This window comes from Macrobrachium nipponense, chromosome 43 (assembly GCF_015104395.2).
Source record: "Macrobrachium nipponense isolate FS-2020 chromosome 43, ASM1510439v2, whole genome shotgun sequence".
NCBI classification, from domain to species: Eukaryota; Metazoa; Arthropoda; class Malacostraca; order Decapoda; family Palaemonidae; genus Macrobrachium; species Macrobrachium nipponense.
Window position 1 is genome coordinate 50,711,324 of NC_061104.1, and position 21,093 is coordinate 50,732,416.

General features: G+C 40.5%; 2 pseudogenes; both read right to left on the reverse strand.

Annotated features, from left to right (window-relative positions):
• The window catches only part of LOC135213733 (chitinase-3-like protein 2), a 239,599-nt pseudogene that overhangs the window by 192,986 nt on the left and 25,520 nt on the right, over window positions 1–21,093 (reverse strand).
• Window positions 1–21,093, reverse strand: part of LOC135213755 (ras-related protein Rab-27A-like) — a 78,270-nt pseudogene that overhangs the window by 43,198 nt on the left and 13,979 nt on the right.

A 21,093-nucleotide genomic window follows, 5' to 3' on the forward strand; every position in this document is an offset into this window, starting at 1 on the left:
GGTGGCAGGAATAGGAACGATTACCGTTCTAGAACCAGATTTTCTCTTCCACCTGTCTCCTGAGGGGAGGTTGGGTGGGCCCCATCAATCGTATATATCTGCCAGGTTAAGTATGTACAAAACTTATTGTATCTTAACAATATCATTTTGTACATGGAACTTACCCAGCAGATATATACTTAGCTGATTGACACCCTTGGTGGTGGAAAGAGACAACTATTTACTGAAATAGACAGGTAAACAACATACGTGGTAGGTAATAAAAATAAATAAAAACCTTGGTTCCTACTTGATCAGGCCGGAGCCTCCATGGCTAATGCCTAGGAATCTGCTTCGCCTCAAGAGCCTCAGCGAGGATGTGACCTATGGCTAAGAGTTCTTGTGGGTCTGTCGATGGGGTCTTATCCATTTACTCGACAGAGCCTCTTACATGACAAATATGCCTATGCCTAGTGGCATAATTAAGGAGCCACAACACCGATCCCGATCACCTGATCCTAACACGAGGGTTAGTGCTTAAGTTGAAAAGAGTTATCTACAAACTCCTTTCAAACAACCCAAAGAAAAAACACGACGTTAAATAAAATTTAACTCACTAGTTAAGGATCAGTATCTGCTCCCTATCCCAGAAACAATGTATCCCGCAGACACGTATCAACCAAGAGAGAAGGATCCCTCGAAGGTTATCTTGACATCCTTCGGATAATGGGAAGTCAACACAGAGTTGCATCTCCCGTATGTGACAGCTAATATGTCCTTATGACATAGTTAGGGAAAGAAACAAGAATTCGGAAAAGCTCGCACTTCATGCGCTTTTAATTCTCAGCTGTTTGAAGGAATCATCAATGCACTTATCAAGTGCTTAGGAGATCACAATGTCTCAAAGAAGGCCAGGGGCGTTCTTTGATATAGATCTCTTCTGGGTGAAGCCTGGAGCCCTGGCTAGCGCTTGGCAGGCGCCTAGCGCCTGTCTAGCGCCTCGCGCCTGGCTGGAGCCTTGCGCCTGAATGGCGCCTAGAGCCTGGCTGGAGGCCTCGCGCCTAGATGGCGCCTTGCGCCTGGCTGGCGCCTAGCGCCTGGCTGGTGCCTGATTGGCTCCTCCTTCCTGCTAGCGCCTCGCGCCTGGCTGGAGCCTTGCGTCTGGCTGGTGCCTTGCGCCTGGAAGGCACCTGGAGCCTGGCAGAAGACTTCATGATTACTGTCTATGAGTCTGCATGCCTCAAGAGTTTCAGCGAGGTAGGGACCTATGACTGACAAAACCCCTTCTGGATCATGTCAAATGGGGGCTAGCCCGCTTACACGACAGAGCCTTCTCGGATCGTGCCAATGGGGGCTGACCCACTTACATGGCAGAGCCTTACCTGTATCCATATCAATGGGGACTAGCCCTCTTACATGACAGAGCTTTAGGTTATCTTTACTGGAAGGAGCCTTGCGTCTGGATGGATCCTCAATCCTGACTGGAGCCTAGCCTTGAAGGAGCCTGGCACCTGGATGGCGCCTGGCTGGCTTCTAGAGCCTGGCTGGCTCCTAGAGCCTGGCTGGCTGCCTCCTAGAGCTGGCTGGCTAGAGCCTGGCTGCCTCCTAGCCTGGCTGGCTCCTAGAACCCTGGCTGGCTCCTAGAGCCGGCTGGCTCCTAGAGCCTGGCCTTGGCTTCCTATAGCCTGGCTGGCTCCTAGAGCCTGGCTGGCTCCTAGAGCCTGGCTGGCTCCTAGAGCCTGGCTGGCTCCTAGAGCCTGGCTGGCTCCTAGCTGGCCTGGCCCCTAGAGCCTGGCTGGCACCTCGCGCCTGCTTGGCTCCTCCACAATTGCTGGAGCTTCGAGCTTGGAAGAGTCTCTAGGCTGTCTGACGATGTCCACATCGGACACTCTTATATCTGTCCGATTTGTTCGCCTCTGGCGCATTTGCGCCAGGTTGGAGGCCCCCGCTCCTTCTCAGTATCCGACCATGACAGAGTTCCGTGGAACTGTCCGCCTCTGGCGTTTTTCGCCTGTATTGGCATTTGGCGCTTGGCTGGCGCTACATTGTCCGAGAGTCCTGAACAACCACATAGTTTTATCAGGAGACTGGAGAAAGGGTGGAAGAAATTCTTCCCCTTTGAGCTTTTGGCCCTGGCCAGGGGAGGTGATTTTTAGTCAGCTACACCCAGTAGACGACAGGATATCTAACAACACGAGAGAGAAGAGTCTTCCTCCGAGGAGGATCTTCGTGAACACTTCTTTTGCTAACGAGATCTCTTCTTACATGTTGATGAGGTTCCTCGTTGCAGAATCTTCCCTATCCTTAGCCCCGAAGGAGGGAAGGAGTCTGGAAGTCGAAGGAGACTCTGAGCTGAAATTGGGCGGAACCCTGATTTCTAGCTCTTATTGTATCCTTCTGAATACCTTCTGGGAAGCTTTTGAGCCCTCATCGCACCCCGAAGACTCTGTAGGCAAACGTTTAAACCATATCTTCTTCTGTAGATGAAAACTGTAAGTACCCTGCCTGGGCAACTAAACTTCTCTCTGAAAGCGTTGCGTCAGGAATAGAGGGATTTATTTCTTTGCCCGACATACTATGCTGGCAAGAACCCATTGCCGAGTCTCCATTGAATCTGATGCGAGATTCCAATGCACCAAAAAATTCACTTGTCTTCTTGGTCGTTTAGGGCTAAGGAGAAACAAAGAATTCCTTCATAAACTTCCTCAAAGAAGTCAGATGAGGAGCAGTTCCATTTTGTCGGAACACGGAATCTGTGGCCACAAAAAAAAAATCCCATTCGAAGTACATGATATCCTACTCTTGTCGTATTGCCGGTATCGTATAAGATCCCGAAGATCTTAATCCTCTGTTTATCTTCTAATTCCCTTTGTAGAGACAGAGTATGGCCTTTAACTGCGTTCTTTGATAGCAGTATATACATAGGTGATTCTTCCTCTGAAAGTGAAGAAAAAACCCGTCTATGTGGTTCACAGAGGTATCCGGAAGAGGACAGTTTCCTCATTCCCTAACACGATCTGCAGCAATTCTATGTTTTAGCCATGACTATTGTCATTTTACCTTGAAAAAACCTCTCATTCATGTCCACTTCTGGTCAGTCTGCACGCGGACAGACTCAGAGTGGAGAGGTTTTAATAGGTCTATTTATAATAGATTCTGATAGAATATCCAGATACTCTTGGAAAAGCCTTACGAAACATGCTGTGAGAAGAACGTGACTTCTGTGAATCCAACCTCTCTAAGGCCAAAATGAGGCATACATACCTCTCTTCCTTTGACGCCCAATTATCTTAATATCTGTTAAGAATTTATAACTAGGGGAAAAAAGGCTAAAGTTTATTCCCCTTCTTTAAATTTAAAGATGTCTTTTTATATTGCTACCTCTCTTGGTTCGAGGAAAAAGAAGCAGTCTAAAGGAAGCCTGTTCGTCTTCTACCTTACAAAGAGATCTATGAAGAGACTTTCCGCAGGTTCTCACAACTCTTTTCAATAAATGTTAGACATACGTTAACAGTTATTATCCTTCGATCGAGAAGGTTTCTCACGGACATGCAAAATCTTGCATCGAACCTCTTAAGGATCGTTACGTTCCGTGTCTGTTCCCAAATAGGTTCTCTTTTGTTAACGCGAAACCGGGGCGGAAAAAAGAGATTCTCGATGCTCTTTGCGATATGAGAGAGTCGTGGAATTGGCCTAAGTGATTAAAATAAATCATTTCATCATTCCTTGTAAGCGACCCCTTTTCGATTAAATGGGTAACGAAATCAGGAACGAATCTTGCCGTTACCGAGCGCTGTCCGAGAGGCTACTGGACTCTTTAAGTTATAACTCGCTAAAACGAGAAAATATCTTGGATGGTGCTTCTGGCACAATTTGCGCCAGGCTGGCGCTTCCTTCTAGTTTCTTTTTAGGTTATGCCATAACATCTATGCCTTTATGGTACCCGACATCCTTCACATGTTAATTCCGTTCTAAGTGGGAAAAAACTTTTATATACGTAGTATAGTCCATTCAGGGACATTCAGGGAAACAACTTCTGCCACTAAGAGAATGTTTCCATCCGACTCACCCAACTTCTTCTTGAGCAATATCGAATTTAAAAAAAGGGTGTGTGCGTTTCTCGAAAGGATGAGAGAATTATATATATCGCGCGCTGCCGTATTAGAATCCTTTATAATACTGTCACATTGTGGCAAACAGCATTAATCTAGGAAACCTTTGTAAGGATACTAGGAATTCTGTAGTTAACCTCGGTATGTGCATAAGACTGACCATACCGTAGTCTTAAAGTGAATTCTCTACTACATTCATCTTCTCACTAAGCATGTACTCTAATAAGCCATGCTTTCGTAAGCATGAGAGCATTATACAATATAGAGTTTCGCTGCGTTAGAATCCTTTAAAAATGTTACCTACGGTAAACAGCATTGAAATGTAATATCTTTCTTATTGAAAGCTTCTTAGCAAAAGGCAGACAATATTTTATTTATGTTTGCTTAACTATCCCCTCAATCCGAGGCTAACCTCGATTGTAGGGGAGAGACACGGTTATTCATTCCATCCCGCAGGAGAGAGACATGTTACCGCCAACTCATGACCGACACCTACAAGATACTGCGTTTGGTGTCTAAGCGATAGCAGTCTCGTTAGCCGACTGGCCTTACTCTTCCAGAGTTGCCAGCTACTCCATTTAATAAAGGAATCTTATAACATTATTATCGAACTTCAGGAAGTTCTTATAATGCATATCTAAGCGAAACAAGACTTCGATAAATCTAGAAGCTAAGTAGGTGTTGTCTTAACAATCCCTTTCAGCGTAGTCCTTCCTAGGAAATTCCTGGAAGGATACTGGTAATTGAGTTGCTCAGCAAAGAAGTAACTACGGTATGTGCTTATGATTTGCCGTATCGTATTCTCATACAGCAGATACTCTACTACCTTCTTTCCCTGCCGAGGCAGATAGAGAAAGGATATTCTGGCGCCTGGATCCTTGCACCTAGCGCCTGGAATGTTCCGCGCGCCTGGAATGTTCCGCACGCTAGAAAGGAGACTCGCTCCTGGAACGTTCCGCTTGCGTGGAAGGTCCCGTGCGCCCTGACAGTTCCGAGCGCCTACTAGACCCCTTTTAGAAAGAGCCTCTTGCCCGGAAACGTTCAATGGAAGGATCGTTCTGATTGCCACTCTACTGTAAGGCTCCTTGCTCTAGCCGTCTGTTTTTCTGGCGCAATTTGCGCCAGGCTGGCGCTTCGTCTCTTTGAAGGCGCCTTGCGCCAAGAAAAATTTTCTAGAACGCGGCTCGCGTTTGGTTGTAGGAACGCGGCTCGCGCTAGTCTGTTAGCTGGAACGCTAGCTTGCTGGAACGCGGCTTCCTGGCTGGCAGCGGCTGGCTCTTGCTCAGTGTTCTCTTAGTTTTCAGAGAACGCGCTAGATCACTCCAAACATACATTCTTCGTCTTTTCGGATGTAAGATGAAGAGACGCACTTTTTTAAGGATGCCTTATCAATGGCTATCCTTGGCAGTCTGGACGTTCTACAGAACCTGCCGAGGGGACGCCTGACCGGTGGGGGTTCTCCCTAACCTTCCTGCGGCTGTCGACTTTCCTCCTCCACTGGGTCTGGGAGTTTGGAAGAGGTCTAGGCCTGGAAGCGCTACGGAGCCGATCAGACGCACCCTCCACTGCACTGGGAACACTATATTCACTTCTTACCTTTTTAGAGCTCGCCTTTTGAGCTCCATCCATTTATCTTCAAATTTGCACATAGAATTTGTAGATTCTGTGGAGTAAGGTGGTGATGAGGATGCAACAACTACTAGAATTGTCAATACTCTAACTGCTCGTTAGTACGAGAGCTCTTAAGCTTCTAAAGGAGCGTATCTAGTTATATGCTTTCTGACTTCCTAAAGTAGGAAGTTAGATCTTATATTTCCTTCATCAAGTTCTAACACTTATACACGTATTAGTGAAAAAAAAAATCAATATTTCCCTTATTGCAAAATATAAGTGTCTACCGAAAAAATTCGGTAGTTTCACGTAATATATTCTTCGAAATTTCGAAGCCAAATTCATTAAAAGTTAATAAAAAGCGTATGCCAAACCAAAGACCCAGTACTTCCCTGCAAAAGACAGCCCAGAAGGTCGATGGCGATGAAACAACGAAAATCAAGTCAGGAGGTAGCAACAACGTATGTTGACACTACCGCGACAGAGAAAATCTGATTCTAGAACGGTAATCGTTCCTATTCCTGCCACCCAGCGGCAGGGCGGTAGATCACCTGACCTACCTGCAGCGTGTGCCGCGAAATTCGAATTTCTGTCGGGGGACGACGGAGTCTATAGCTAAGTATATATCTGCTGGGTAAGTTCCATGTACAAAACTTTGGAGGTTACCCCTTTACACCCTTATTTGCACAAATCATCATCTGTGAGCACAAGCAAGCTTTACACAGCCAAAACTATCATATCACCATAGGAGAAACTAATCATACACTGGGAAGTACCTGTATTTTTTGTTATGATAGAGGGAGTTAAATACTAGAATGATTCATTAACAGGTAACTTGTAAACTTGTTAGAAGCTTCAGGAGGTTTCGAGGCAAACCTTGAATTCCTCGTGGAGGAAACTCTGGCCTGAAGCCGTATCCACCCGAGACTTCAAGGATTCGACGTGGGCTAAGCTGGTGCTGCAGATTCAGGAACAGTTGATGATCCTGAAACTGTTTCGCAACCAGATCTTGAAGAGATCGTTGCACTCGGCAAGTCCATGGGGCTCGTTGTCGACGAGGACGACATCAATGACCTTCTCGAGGAGCACCAAAAGGAGCTTACGACGTATGACCTGAAGGAGTTAGTTGAAGGCCATGCAACATAACGTCGTTCAAGAAGAGTTCTATAGCAGCGGCGAGGAGGAGGACAACGACTCTATGACAACGGCAGAAATTAAGGATGCCTCTAAAGCTGCTTTCATAGTGTGCAATCATTCGTAGAAAAGAGAGACCCCGAAAAGGCTTACACAGGTCATATGCTTGCACAGTTCGATGATGTTTGCCTGAGTCGTTTCAGGAACATTGTCAAAAGCAGGCAGAAGCAATCTTCCTTGGATAGTTATGAGGCCTTTAGTAGGAGTAAGCAAAAGGAAGGACCAAGTGATACTATGAAAAAACAGAAAGTTGAAAGTGGTAATGAAGTTGAAATTTTGTAAAAAAAAAAAAAAACAAAAAAAAAAAAAAAAAAAAAAAAAAAAAAAAAAAAAATTATTTTAAGCTTTTTTAAAGTTGATTGTTACAGTTTTGTTAATGTGTTTCGTAAAGTTTAGTTTATGTTTTCCTTACATTTTTTATGTGTTTCGTAAAGTTAAGTGTACGTATCTGCCATTTGTCCTCCTCCTCTGTCGCCACTTTTGGAGATAGCCTCACTCGAAAGGTAAGCTTCCACATTTTAGTACATACGTACGTATGTACGTACAGTATTTCTTGTATACCATGTACACTAATGCAGTTTATTTACAGGTACTATGTAGTACATATTAGCAGTACGTATTAAGTTAGGTATTGAATGGTGCAAATTGTTGTAGTATTTCATTGTTTATAGGTCAATTTACCTTTATTATGAAATTTACTGGGGTGTTTTTGGAGGGCTTGGAACGGATTAGCCATTTTACATGTAAATGTGGTCAAGATAAGAAAAAACTCACGATACGAAGGCCGCCTCGGAACGGATTAATTTTGTATCTTGAGGTAACAACTGTACCGTATATACTCACATATCATGCGACTTTAGAAGACCTAATTTTGGAGATAATTTTAAGGGGGTAGCATCATACACGAGATGAAACTTCATAGCGAAATGAAGAAATTTCCTATTACATACCCCATTACAGTATTGCCGACTCAAATATTCATGGATTTCTCTCTAGAACATATAACCCCATTATTCGCGGAAAATACGCCTATTCGCTGTATTTTTCTGTCCTGTTTTTTTTTTTTTATCAATTTCGATCATAAAATGCACTTTTTCTGATAAAGCTATTGAAAAACCAGGCATAAAAATTTTTTAGTAGGTTTTCTCGAGTTTTAACTAACAAAATAGGCATTTTTAAGTGTTTTTCTAGGGGTTTCAATTATTCGCGCGCGCGCGGGGGGGGGGGTCTGGTACGCATACCCCGTGAATATGGGGGCACACTGTATAAAAAATAAAAAAAAGGTGCAGGAAATGCTCCTAAAAGGCATCACCTGCATTAAATGGTCTTGAAGGCATTGCTATTAATTATTTGCATATTTTCCATGTCTTCCATCCTACATCCTGCACCTATTTTTACTTGGATAAAAACTTCTCTCAAGAATTAAACAATTTCCTATTATACATTGAATAGGAAATATTGCAGACATAATGTATCTTTTAAATAGAAACCAGGAAAGGTCTTCATCTCACTTTCTTTTCAAGTAATGTATCAGTACCCTACCCAATATTATATATTTTCCATGATTAAAGATTCATCTATATCAGATGTGCAGTAAAAAATTATTCTAAGTATTTTATCTAAATGAACATATAATCCAGCCCCTACCTACTACATTACTCTCTCTCAGTAACATATGTTGACCCCAAATTAAAGCTACCATGTAACGCCCTTAACTACACTTACTGGCAATATATCATATAAAACAGCTTCTACAATTATGTAATTCAACTCCTATATTCAAATGGATTAAAAGAGATAGAACTTGAAAAACATCATACTCATTACAGTATAAAGTTGACCTTTTTGTGTGCCAAGTGATCATCCCAGACACTTCAGTTCCTCTAAAAAGAAACAGAATGTAAAAGAGTAGGCAGATCGATGCTTCTAAAACAGGTATTTGTGCCATTATTCATATTGTCTAATACATAAGCTGTAAGAAATCTGCAGGTTGAGAGGGTGGCAACTTGCATTGGAAGTAGAGAAAATTAATTCTATTCTGCAATAGTTTACTGTTTCACTATAAATCTGCACTTGCAATTTGGCCAAATCTCCATTTAGGTGAGAATAACTGAGATGTTAAAAACCTGAGAATAAGATAGCCGAGATTGTTATTGAGACAGAAACTTTATAAACTGAACTGACTCAAAAAATTTTGTATTTAATATATTCTTGGTTCATTCAGTCAGCTTTCTCATTCAGAACTGTTAGGAAATTTGATGGGAATGAGAGCAGTAAGCCCAAGAAAGACAAACGTTCCAGAAGGACAGCACTTGCCTATACACTAAGTGTGATATAGCTGAAATTAACCCTTGGAAGTCCATATCATAGGAAACATCTATAATGAATAAAAGAAAGGATGGTCAATTTCATGAATCTACAGATCTAGGAACCTCTCCTAAGCAGGGACAAAGAATTAGGAGTCTGACCCCATCATGAAGCTTCAAAAAAAATCTTAATTAGCTAAGAACCATAATTTGAGAAAGTATGTCATCAGTAATATCTTAAAAGCTCCTAAACTATACTGTTTGCACTAGAATGGAATAGCACGCATATTCCAAGTTACTAGTTTCTGATACTTACAGGAGGCAAGAAAAGTTAATTTTATGAACACCCTATGCTCTACCATGCTACCAATGAATTGCAAATATCTGTGCTTTTGAAGGCCTTCTCCGTACTTGACATGACTACAAGAGATGGAATAGCAAAGAGTGCAGTGGTTTGGGCCAGTAAAGAGGGATTTGCATCTTTGACAAACAGTCAGCATAAAGAAAGGTCCTTTTGGGTCTTGGGGTATTCTTGCTGGTCATGATTTCAACTACCTTGCCTTTTACATGTACATGATGAAAGAATGCTTGCAGATCCAAATAAAATATCTAGCTCCTTCTACAGAGATGTCATCTGAGACCTGAGAGTCTAGCAAATGGGCTGCCAACCCCCAACTTAACACGTTTGTGAAAAGCAGAACCATGGTAAAGAACCCACAAGCACAAGACCCCCGGCCCCCTGAGGTGGTGAGGGACCAGCAACAAGGGTCTATTCAAGAGGACTGTGCCATCAAAGAGGATATCATCAAACACTTGTCTCAGAAGGCAAATGGGTAGCTTGTTTAGCTGGGCTACAACCATCTGCAACTTGTACTGTTTAAACCAATGATAACAGACCCTAAACTCCCTCTAATGAATCAACCAATACAGGGAGACCATTTTGCCAGTTGGAGTTTTGTCTCCTCCGTGCAGTATGACCCAAACTCTGGAGAAATTTGCATCAATGACACTCAACATCTTGATACTTTTTTCTGTCAGATATGCAATAAAATTATCTAGCTGACCTGAAACCAGGTCTTAGCACAACTGGAGAAGTTGGTGAAGGTGTTAGAAAAACACTGCAACAGCAGACACTACTACATAAGTATCGTCTAAAACCAGCGAAGCCTTATTTTGTTTCTTTGTGGTCATATTTACTGAGCAAAAGTCATGTCAGCCACTATGGGGCAGTGATAGTTCAAAATAACAGAGTACAACAGAAATGGTACTACGGGCTTGACCAGGGAGTCACCCTTTCTAAATAGGCTAACAGACTGAAGTCACTATCTCCAGCCTGAAATGAGGATTCTGTAGTAGATCCACTCTTACCTCTTTTTCTTCAAATTTCTAGGCATTATGATAATGGAGTAAGAGTGATCCACCTCTTCAACTCTGAAAGGATGACTGCTGCCATCTGGTAGGAGGTACTACTCTCATAAAAGCATACTGCTAATCTTCTGAACTGAAGATGTCTAAAGTGATAAATCTGAGTAGTCTGATGAAGATATCTTAAATTCCTACATCCAAAAATCTGGTTCTGGAAATTTAACCAATGAGTAGAAGTAAAATTTACAGATTGGAGTCTTCTGAGAATATCTTAAATTTCTACATCCCAAAGTCTGGTTCTGGAAATTTAACCAATGAGCAAAAGTAAAAACCTACTGATTATTAATCACTCCTCTGGTGAGTGTACTATCTAGCTTATCAATTGGGTCTCTTACATTTCCTTGCATAAATCAGCAGTCACGTACTCACAAGGGAGGAGGTTTCTTAAGTCTAAATAATAACCAAACTGAGACACTTCTGTCAGCCAGGTGAACATTATCTATAATCTCAAGCATTCTTCAATGAAAGGAATCACTTGTCATAACCAAGGCCCAATCCTGCCAATCAAGTATGGCTAGCAACTCCCTTCTGAAGCATTTTATATAGATACTCCCTTCTGAAGTATTTTATAGTGTCAGCTTGCAAAAGTCACAGATGGACAAGTCAATGTCTTGATATCCCAAGGTAGGTGTTGCAACTGTGAGGATCATCCGGTTGTCTAAAGTATCTCAGCTTGTAAGTTAAAACAATAAAAATTAGAATACCATCAGCTTGCTTAGACCTTTCAGTGCCTCTTCTTGCCTTGTGCTCATTGACATATGAGAGGTGTTGGTAACATGATGGCCACAGGGCAGGAAAGGAACTTCAGCCTTCATAGGATCATGTTGAGCATGACTGCCATGACCAGCTACCCTAGCTTCTACATTAAGTACGCAACAAATCCAGTTCATAGTACTGTACATCACAAGAGACCTTATCTTGCAAAGATCCATCAGGGCTTTCTGTAAGTTTCCCCATCATGACCCATGGGGTCCATAACATCAAATCTTTATAGACCTGGTTCACTGGAGAATTTGACCTCCTGGTTCATAAGGAGGAATCACAGACCTACCTGCCCATGATTACAGGTACCTCTTTATAAATATAAGAAAGGGAGAAGAAAATGCATTAGCCTTCTCAAAAGACTAATATCTCAAAAAACTATAAGATATTCACAGGACAGGAAAGGAACTTCAGCCTCCTATGGAATCATGTTAGTCATGACTGCCATAACCAGCTGCCCTGGCTTCTACGTTAAATTTGCAACAAATCCAGTTTGTAGTGTTGTACTATCATACAAGGCCTTATCTTCTACACCTATCAGGGCTTCTATAATTTCACCATCACAACTCATTGGGTTCATAACATCAAATCTTTACAGGCCTGGTACACAGAGAATTTGGCCTACTGGTTTATAACCAAGAAACATACAGCCGTCAGCCCAAGGTTACAGGTGCCTCTTTAAATAAAGGAAAGGGGGAAGCAAATGTATTTACGCCCCTCATAAGAATGGTCTCAAAAACTACATAACAAAAACAATTATATGAAAATTATCCTTCTCTGGGAAGGACTGCAATGGAGAAGAAATGGAGGACAGCCAGAAAAGTCTAAAATTTTTCCTAAGCATCTCTACTCTGCAAAACCAACAACAGAAAAGTAGTCTGCTGAGGGACCTAAAAAGCAACAATGGGTAGCATCACAGCAGCAGCAGCAGCAGGAGACCAAGGCGAAAGATCTTTGACATATATATTGACATAAATCAAAGGTAAAACAAAAGTAACCTTAAAAAAAATAAATATATAAGTATATACAATTTGCCAAAGACCAATGAAGACTTTGTTGTAATACTTGTGGATACTGCTGCAGATGAACAAACATTGACACGTCTGTTTGAGACCCTGGAATCTGGCAACACATGACTACTGTTTTCTTTCCTTAAGAAGGACTGAAGTGCTTGGGGCAATTTTGTGGTATACAAAATGGGTATTTATAAATAATGTTTGTGATAGAACAAATTTAGATTAAAGTGCCTCTAATAGTATGGTAATTCCTAAATTAGTTCCCTGTAGAGCAAGATAGTTTCATATTCTTTTACAAAATATTCTAAATAACATACACACGTTGAGCATCTATGCACAATGTGCCTGCAAATAAATGCTAAAGCAAGTCAAAGTTGTACTGGTCATCAATACTCAGTAAGCAGCATTTTCAAATGACACAGGCCTACAGTATCTGTTTCTCCGCATGAAGCAAATAATGTGTTGTGGCATATTATTCCAGTACTGTACATGGAATTATAAATTAATTTGCAATTAATCTTTTTTTCAGATATTCATATAGTAACATGAAAAATTCAATGGAAATTTGCACATATCTAAATTAATAGGTAACTTAAATATCATCACCCCGCCCCTTAAAATTTTCTACATTAATTTTTACAATCCCACAGCTATATCAACTGAATCTAAATACTTATCCAAATACTGCAATTCTGCACAGAATATACAAAGTACCACAATAACTTACAAAATATTATGGAGGAGTTATGCAACTTATTTGGGTTGGTGAACAGCTATAAAAACTAAAATGAAAGACCAAATAACATTTCTGTTAAAGACTGGTCTCATGCAAATGTTAGCCAATGTAAAAAATAGTGATGCAGTGCAACTACACCCAAGAACATCTCAAAAAAATATGCGTAATACAAACCATTACTTAATAGTCAGAACTTTTAGCTATGTTAATATAGGAATACTGTATTAAGTGATACTGGAGTACTGCATGATAAAATGTGAAATAAAACTAAAACCCTACTTTTCCTGTCCAGCTGTATCCCAAAGCTGAAGATGAACTCCTGGGGTCGACCAGTGCCATCTCCTCGATAGATCTGAAAAAAAAATATGCATATAAAATATTTATAAAAAAAGTGGAAAATACTAAAATAAAACAAATGAAAACAATTATAATAATTAGTGTAAGTAAAACCATAACTCCTGGGTTTTAAAAACATTACAACCTCAAAGATACCACTACAATTCTGACTAGCAAAATCTTTAAAACAATACATCCATGGCATAAAAACAAAGGGGTAAACTGCTTGGTGGCATTACTACTCACAAGCTGATGGCTTTGTTTTTGGCTGGTGAGCTGTGTGCATTTGACTGCCTCAATGAACTGAAGTACTTTGACACTGGCTGGTACAGCATATTGATTGTTGTAATTTTTTAGTTCACTTTTAAAAACAATTTGTTACATGTTTTTTCTTCATTAATTTCAATATTAGCTAAGATGGATAAACTTGACCCGATTACAAAGTAGACATAACAGAAAATGGAAAAACTTAAACTGTAATACAGTAATGTAGTAGTATATGGTATAAACTATCCAGCTGTGCTGCATCAGAAATTTCCTTGGCCAAAGGTGTCTCAGTACATGCAAATGGATGGGGTACAACTGTGTCGTATGTGAAGACTGTAACAGTATTGGATGTAGACTTAGACAGCAATTACTTTTTAATCTCAGATAAAGTTCTTGAGAAACTAGCATTAAAAAAACAAACAAAAAGTATTACAAAAATTTCCAATTTGATTATGATATTCTTGCTTGGTATGATTTACAGAAAAACATTTTTAACATAGCATAATGTTACTTTTGTCTGCTATTAATGTTCCAGTAAAAATCAGGGTCAATTTGAGAAACGCAGAAATTACCAGTAATATTGACATACAACTTGTCCATTAACTCATTTACATTAAGAGTCTTGGTGACAGTGTAAAACTTTTGTTTTTTATGATACTTTTGTTTATTTATTATTTTGGCTAAGAATTTACATAATTTTTTCACAGGTCATACAGTATCACTGGAATTCTGATTACTCTGTAGACAAAATAACTTTCCTCTTAGAAATCCACTGAACTCACTTAGCCAACAGTAAACCTGAAACCATGTACAGCTTAACCTTAAATGCTGCCACTGGGAAGATGAGAGGACCTACAATACTGGCACTATCTAGTGCAAGGGTTCTCAACCTTTTAGAAGTTTAAATTTTGTTATACTATATCTGTGCAGAAAAAATTTTCAATAAATGAGAGTATGTCACTAGTATAAGGTAGTGTTGATAGGACCTTACTTCACATGCTGTTAGCATGCAATATATTTACTAAAACAATTATATCAGACAGTTTTCAATCACTGTGGCAGTGAACTAGTGCTGCTTGCAGCAAGTTGCAACTTGTCACTAGTAACAGAGATAGGTAAGTCAGTGTGTGTGAATAGCACACAAAAATAATAAAACAACTAAATCAGGCATATTTTTCCAATAACTGTGACTGTGAAGTAGTGGTGCTATATACAGCTTATAACTAGTTACACATGGGGAAATTACTGTGCGCATGACTAGCGTCACTAGCATGAAAAAAAACAACAAAATAGAATTAAGAAGGGATTGTGTTCCACTGACTGGGAACTAATGCTGATTGTTTAAGCCTCACAACTAGTTATTAGTGAACTATAGTTGATTCCCTTAAGGTGGATTCTTGTGCCTATGAGAAGTTTGTTTTGCTGCCTCTGAGTTGGCTGGTACCAGGAGGTAGGCTGCTTGCTCTGTGTCTCAATATTTTTTGTCTGTGGCTTAGAAAACTAGCAATATGTTTATATTTCTTTATTTATCTCACATTTTACAAAAGATAGTAACACAAAGGAATTACGAGTAAAAGTGAAGAAAGAAGCATTTAATTCTTTATGACTGTTTTTACTTATCATCAGACTTTGCATCATTAAAGTGATCAGATAAAATAAACCTTATGTTTTCATACAACAAATTTACCCTGAATACGCTGATGCTTTCAGATTTTAGATACGTGTATATGTAAAGAGAAATTAAGAATATGTCTTATTATGTTGCATCAGTAAATGATCAAATTTTGACGGCATTGCTGAGAGAATGTGATCTGCAAGACATCGTTGCGTTTGTCATCTCAGCGAGAGAGTTGATTTGCCAATTAGCAATATAAGAAGGTTGCAGTTTTGACAATATTTGCCATGTTATATCATTACATTTTTAAAATTAAATACACTGAATTCCCATTATGATTATCAAACACTTTCAATCCACTATCATATAGTATGTATGGACATATCTGATAAAGAAAAAAATAACAATAATCAGATGGATGCATCTGGTATCGTTAGCTCATATCTAGGCGGGCCACAGGGAACTCAGTCCAGCAAGGAAGTTGAACTCTGTAGACAGACTTCGCATTCTTCAACTCAGCCTAAGCTTTACTCAGGTTATTTCCGAATATTGCTTCTAATTTTATTACATGAATATATATTTTCAAACGAAAGAGATATCAGAGACTTATTTGGGTGATATGAAATAATAATCTCAGTAATCTCAGTGAAGTAATAAACAACAACAAATTAAGAAAGATTGACTTCATTTTCTCTTCACATATTACATGCATCTAAAATCTGAAAGCACCAGCAATATTCAGGGTGATTTTATTTTATGGAAATACAAGTTCTATTTTTATCTTGATCACATGCATTATTCAAAATCCAATTATAAATAAAAATAGGTATAAAGAATACAATGTTTCTCTCTTCACTGTTGCTCGTAATTCCATTGTGTTTTACTTTATTGATTTCAGGAAAAGATTATTTAGTTGTACAATTAATACCAAATCCTTTGGTATGACCAAAACTTCCTATCTTTTGCAAATCGTGAGATAAATGAAGAAATATCAACATATTGCTAGTTTTCTAAGCTACAAACGAAAATATGACACAGTGAGTGAGCAGCCTACCTCTCGGTACCAGCCAATCAGAGGCAGCCAAACAAACATCTCGTAGGCACAAGAATCCACCTTAAGTGAATCGACTATAGTATGTAGTTATTTACTCATAGGGAAGTCAGTGTGTGTGTGACAACATTAAAATACAATTACAGTCCGGTCCCAAAATATACGTGATCGGATTGTGTGATTCCCCTTTTATGCAGTCGCGAGTTCTCAACAATAGATTTTCTGCATCTGCGAGCCATTCAAAGCCTGCGAGTTACACGCTGCAAAAACGTATCAAAATCTATTGTCTTTTCAAGTATTTTTAGGTGGAGGGGGGGTGTTCGCTGGTATCTGAAAGAAGGGGTGGGGGGAATGTGAGAGAAAAATTTCCTGCTCAGCCATTAACTAAGATGGAAAGCTCTGCTTCACGCATTTGTGACGTCATGGCGCAGTGTGTATAAATGATTGGCATCATCATCATACGTATTATTCAGATCTGCTAAGTGTATTCTGATCATCCACATCATGTATGCATCTGCCTAGAAGTCGAAGAGGAAGACCTATTTTCTCAAAACTAAAAAGCTTGTCCTTAAGTTAAAGAGAAAGGAAAGAGCAACTTCCATTTTGGCAGCAGTAGAAAACTTGAAATCCGTCATTGCTAAACATGAAGTAAGAGTTTATTTGTTTAAGTTAACTTGTTTTAACTAACTTTTGGCATTTGATCATTTATTTTTTTCTATTGTTGAAATAGATTTTGATAAAAATTATTAGTAAAAGTGATTAACAGAGAAGCAAATGTGTTCAATCTAAATTTTTCAAGAAACTGTCATTTTAAGTTGAATTTTGAATTTTGATAATTTCTTTTTAAGAAATTGTAATTTCATATCAAATTTTGAATTTTCATTAGTTCTTTTTATCACAGAATAAATTTAGATGAAAACGATTGCATAGTGAACGTGACGGACAAAAAAACTGAGACATGCGCTCATAACCAAGTTTTTAGGCCTAATGGAAGTGAGACACACATGATCCGCCAGTCCCCAAAACCTCAAATGGATCACAAAGCCTCTCTTCAGGCAGAAATCTTCACGGAGAATGAGACAAAGGAGTTTGAAGGTTTTTGGCAGAGGATAGGTAAAGGGAATTCCATCCAAAAGGTTTTTCCAAGGAAATGACTATTGTACAGTACACTTGGACCCAATGGAGGCAGAGTTTACATGTGGGAGTATTCACCACCCTGGGTGTAATTTTAAACTTTTTCAAGTTATCGAAACCTTTTTAATGTTTTATTTATCCATAAAACAATTTATATTAGAAAAAAATTAGAGTATATAGTACATAGGAAGTATCAAAAATGATATTGTTATGATACAATAAAGTTTTATGCATACTTACCTGGCAGGTATATATATAGCTTATCCTCTTGTCGCACTGGCAGAATTTCAAAACTCGCGGCAACCGCTAGTACACTGGTAGTTCAGGTGATCGCCACCACCCGTTCCCGTTGCGCTGGTACTCGGAAACCATTCCCGTTTCCTCAGATTTCTCGAACCCTGTCTCCTGAGGGGAGGAGGGTGGGAATTTAAGTTATATATGCCTGCCAGGTAAGTATGCATAAAACTTTATTGTATCATAACAATATCATTTTTATGCATGACACTTACCTGGCAGGTATATATATAGCTGATTGACACATTTGGAGGTGGGTCATAGACAGAAACATCGTCATAATTTAAAAATTAGTTAATTTTAAAAATTACTATTAGGTTCCTTACCTGCTAAGGTAGCTGACTTCGTAGGTCCTGCCTCTTAGCCTGACTAAACCATTAGTAAGCTCTCAACTAGGATGTGACCTGTTTGTTGAGAGAGCTAATAACAAGGGTCTGACAACTGGACATGACCAATTTGCTGACAGAGAACCCTAGCCCTCATTTACCACGGGCATTCATGCTAGGAAAGTTAGTCACCTGAACCACACACAATCACTATAACAAAATACTACACCAAAAAACTGAGCAGGTAATAACCTTCTCAGACAACCATAAAACACTATAACCTAATTAATATAATAGCCTAGCATGTTAGTAGGTTATGGGTGAAACTCCTTTGCCCAGTACTGTACCTGAGGATACGTACGGGCCTAACGTTTGACAATTATCAAAAGTTGTCTTCACGTCTCTGAGGTAATGCGAAGCAAAGACCGAATTTGTCCTCCAAAACGTAGAATCTATAATGTCCTTGAGGGCTAAATTTTTTCCTGAATGCCAGGACGTAGCTACCGCTCTCACTTCGTGAGCTTTAACCTTAAGCAAACCGAAGAATTCTTCCTGGCAAAGCAAATGTGCTTCCTTAATGACTTCTCTTACGAAAAAAGCCATAGCATTTTTAGACATGGGTCTAGTAGGATCTTTCACAGAACACCAGAGAGAACCTGAAGCCCCTCTAATGCTTTTTGTCCTTTCTACGTAGTAACGTAAGGCTCTTACTGGGCAAAGAACCCTTTCCTGTTCTTGACCTACTAGATCAGCCAGTCCTGAAATCTCAAATGACCTTGGCCACGGATGTGAAGGATTCTCATTCTTGGCTAAGAATTCCTCTTGGAACGAACAAACTGCTTTGTTGTGCTTCCATCCTACTTGTTTGTTAATAGCTTGCAGCTCACTAATCCTTTTAGCTGTAAGCAAGGCTACCAAGAAAATAGTCTTCTTCGTTAGCTCTCGTAAAGAAGCACTGTCCATAGGTTCAAACCTATCCGTTTCTAAGAATTTGAGTACGACATCAAGATTCCAAGAAGGAGCTCTGCAATGTCGATCCTTCTTCGTATTAAAAGATCTGAGAAGATCTCTAAGATCTGCGTCATTGGACAGATCTAATCCTCTGTGCCTAAACACTGCAGACAACATACATTTGTAACCCTTAATGGTTTGATTTGCCAAACCCACTTCCTTCTTCAGATACAGAAGGAAATCTGCAATTTGGGTCACAGAGGTACTGGATGAAGAAATCTTCCGATTCTTACACCATTTACGGAAGTTCTCCCACTTCGACTGGTACACTTTGATAGTTGAAGCTCTTCGTGCTCTCGCAACTGCCTTCGCTGCTTCTCTAGAAAACCCCCTCGCTCTGACAAGTCTTTCGATAGTCTGAACGCAGTCAGACCCAGAGCGAGGGTGTTTTTGTGGAACCTGTCGAAGTGGGGTTGTTTGAGAAGATCTACTCTCGTGGGTAGACTTCTCGGAGAATCCACTGTCCATTCCAGTACCTCTGTGAACCACGTTTGGGCCGGCCAGTATGGAGCTATTAGAGTCAGCCTTGTTTCCTTGACTTTCTCTGAATTTCTTCATTACCCTTTCTAAAATCTTGAACGGGGGAAATGCGTACGCGTCTAGCCCCGTCCAATCTAGTAGGAAGGCATCTACTGCGACTGCAAGAGGGTCCGGGACTGGAGAACAGTAATTCGGTAACCTCTTCGTCGCTGCGGTAGCGAAAAGATCCACCACTGGCCTGCCCCAAAGCTTCCACAGCCTCTGGCATACTTGTTGATGCAAGATCCACTCCGTCGAAAGCACTTGTCCCTCCCTGCTCAACAGGTCCGCTCTGACGTTCTTCTCCCCTTGAATGAACCTGGTGAGCAGGGTGACGTTCTCTCTCTCTGACCACAGAAGAATCTCCTTCGCCAAGTTGCAAAGAGTAAACGAGTGGGTCCCTCCTTGTTTGCGTATGTATGCCAGAGCTGTGGTATTGTCCGCGTTGATCTGCACCACTTTGCCGCTGATCCACGGTCTGAACGCTTTCAGAGCCAAGAAAATCGCCATCAGTTCCTTCCTGTTTATGTGCCAAGCTTTCTCTTCTTCGTTCCAAAGGCCTGACTCCTCTCGAGGGCCCAGCGTCGCTCCCCAGCCTGCGTCTGACGTGTCGGAAAATAATATCAGGTCTGGGTTCCTCTGCTGGAGTGACGTACCCTCTGCTAACCACCACTTTAATTCCTCCTTTATCTTTAAAGGAATTGGAAACAGGAAGGAATCTGGTTGCGATCTTCTTGGCCAGACTTTGTTCAGAAAGAACTGTAAGGGCATCATTGTGAAGTCTCCCTAGGGAAATGAACCGCTCTAACGAAGAGTGTGTCCCCAGCAGGCTCATCCACTCTCTCGCCGAGCATTGGTCTTTCGATAGGAATTCTTGCACTTTCCGAAGGCACATGGTCTGCCTTTCGGGGGACAGAAAAGCCCGAAAAGTCACTGAGGATATCAGAATCCCCAAATAAACTAGCTCCTGTGTGGGGATCAGATGTGACTTTTTCAGGTTCACCATCATACCCAGCTGCTTTGTTAATTCCAATGTGAGGTCCGTGTCCTCCAGACATTGCTGCTTTGATTGTGCTCTTATGAGCCAATCGTCCAAATAGAGAGAGACTCTGACTCCTAACAGATGAAGCCACTTCGCCACGTTCGCCATCATCCTTGTAAAGATTTGAGGGGCCGTGCAAAGCCCAAAGCAAAGGGCTCTGAATTGATATACATTGTCCTGGATCACGAATCTCAAATAATTCCTGGACCTTGGATGAATCGGAATATGGAAATACGCATCCTGAAGGTCCAGGCGTCACCATCCAGTCCCCTGACGTACCGCTGCCAGTACTGAATCGTTCGTCTCCAGCATAAACTTGGTCTTTTCTACGAACAAGTTTAGCTGACTTACTGGCCT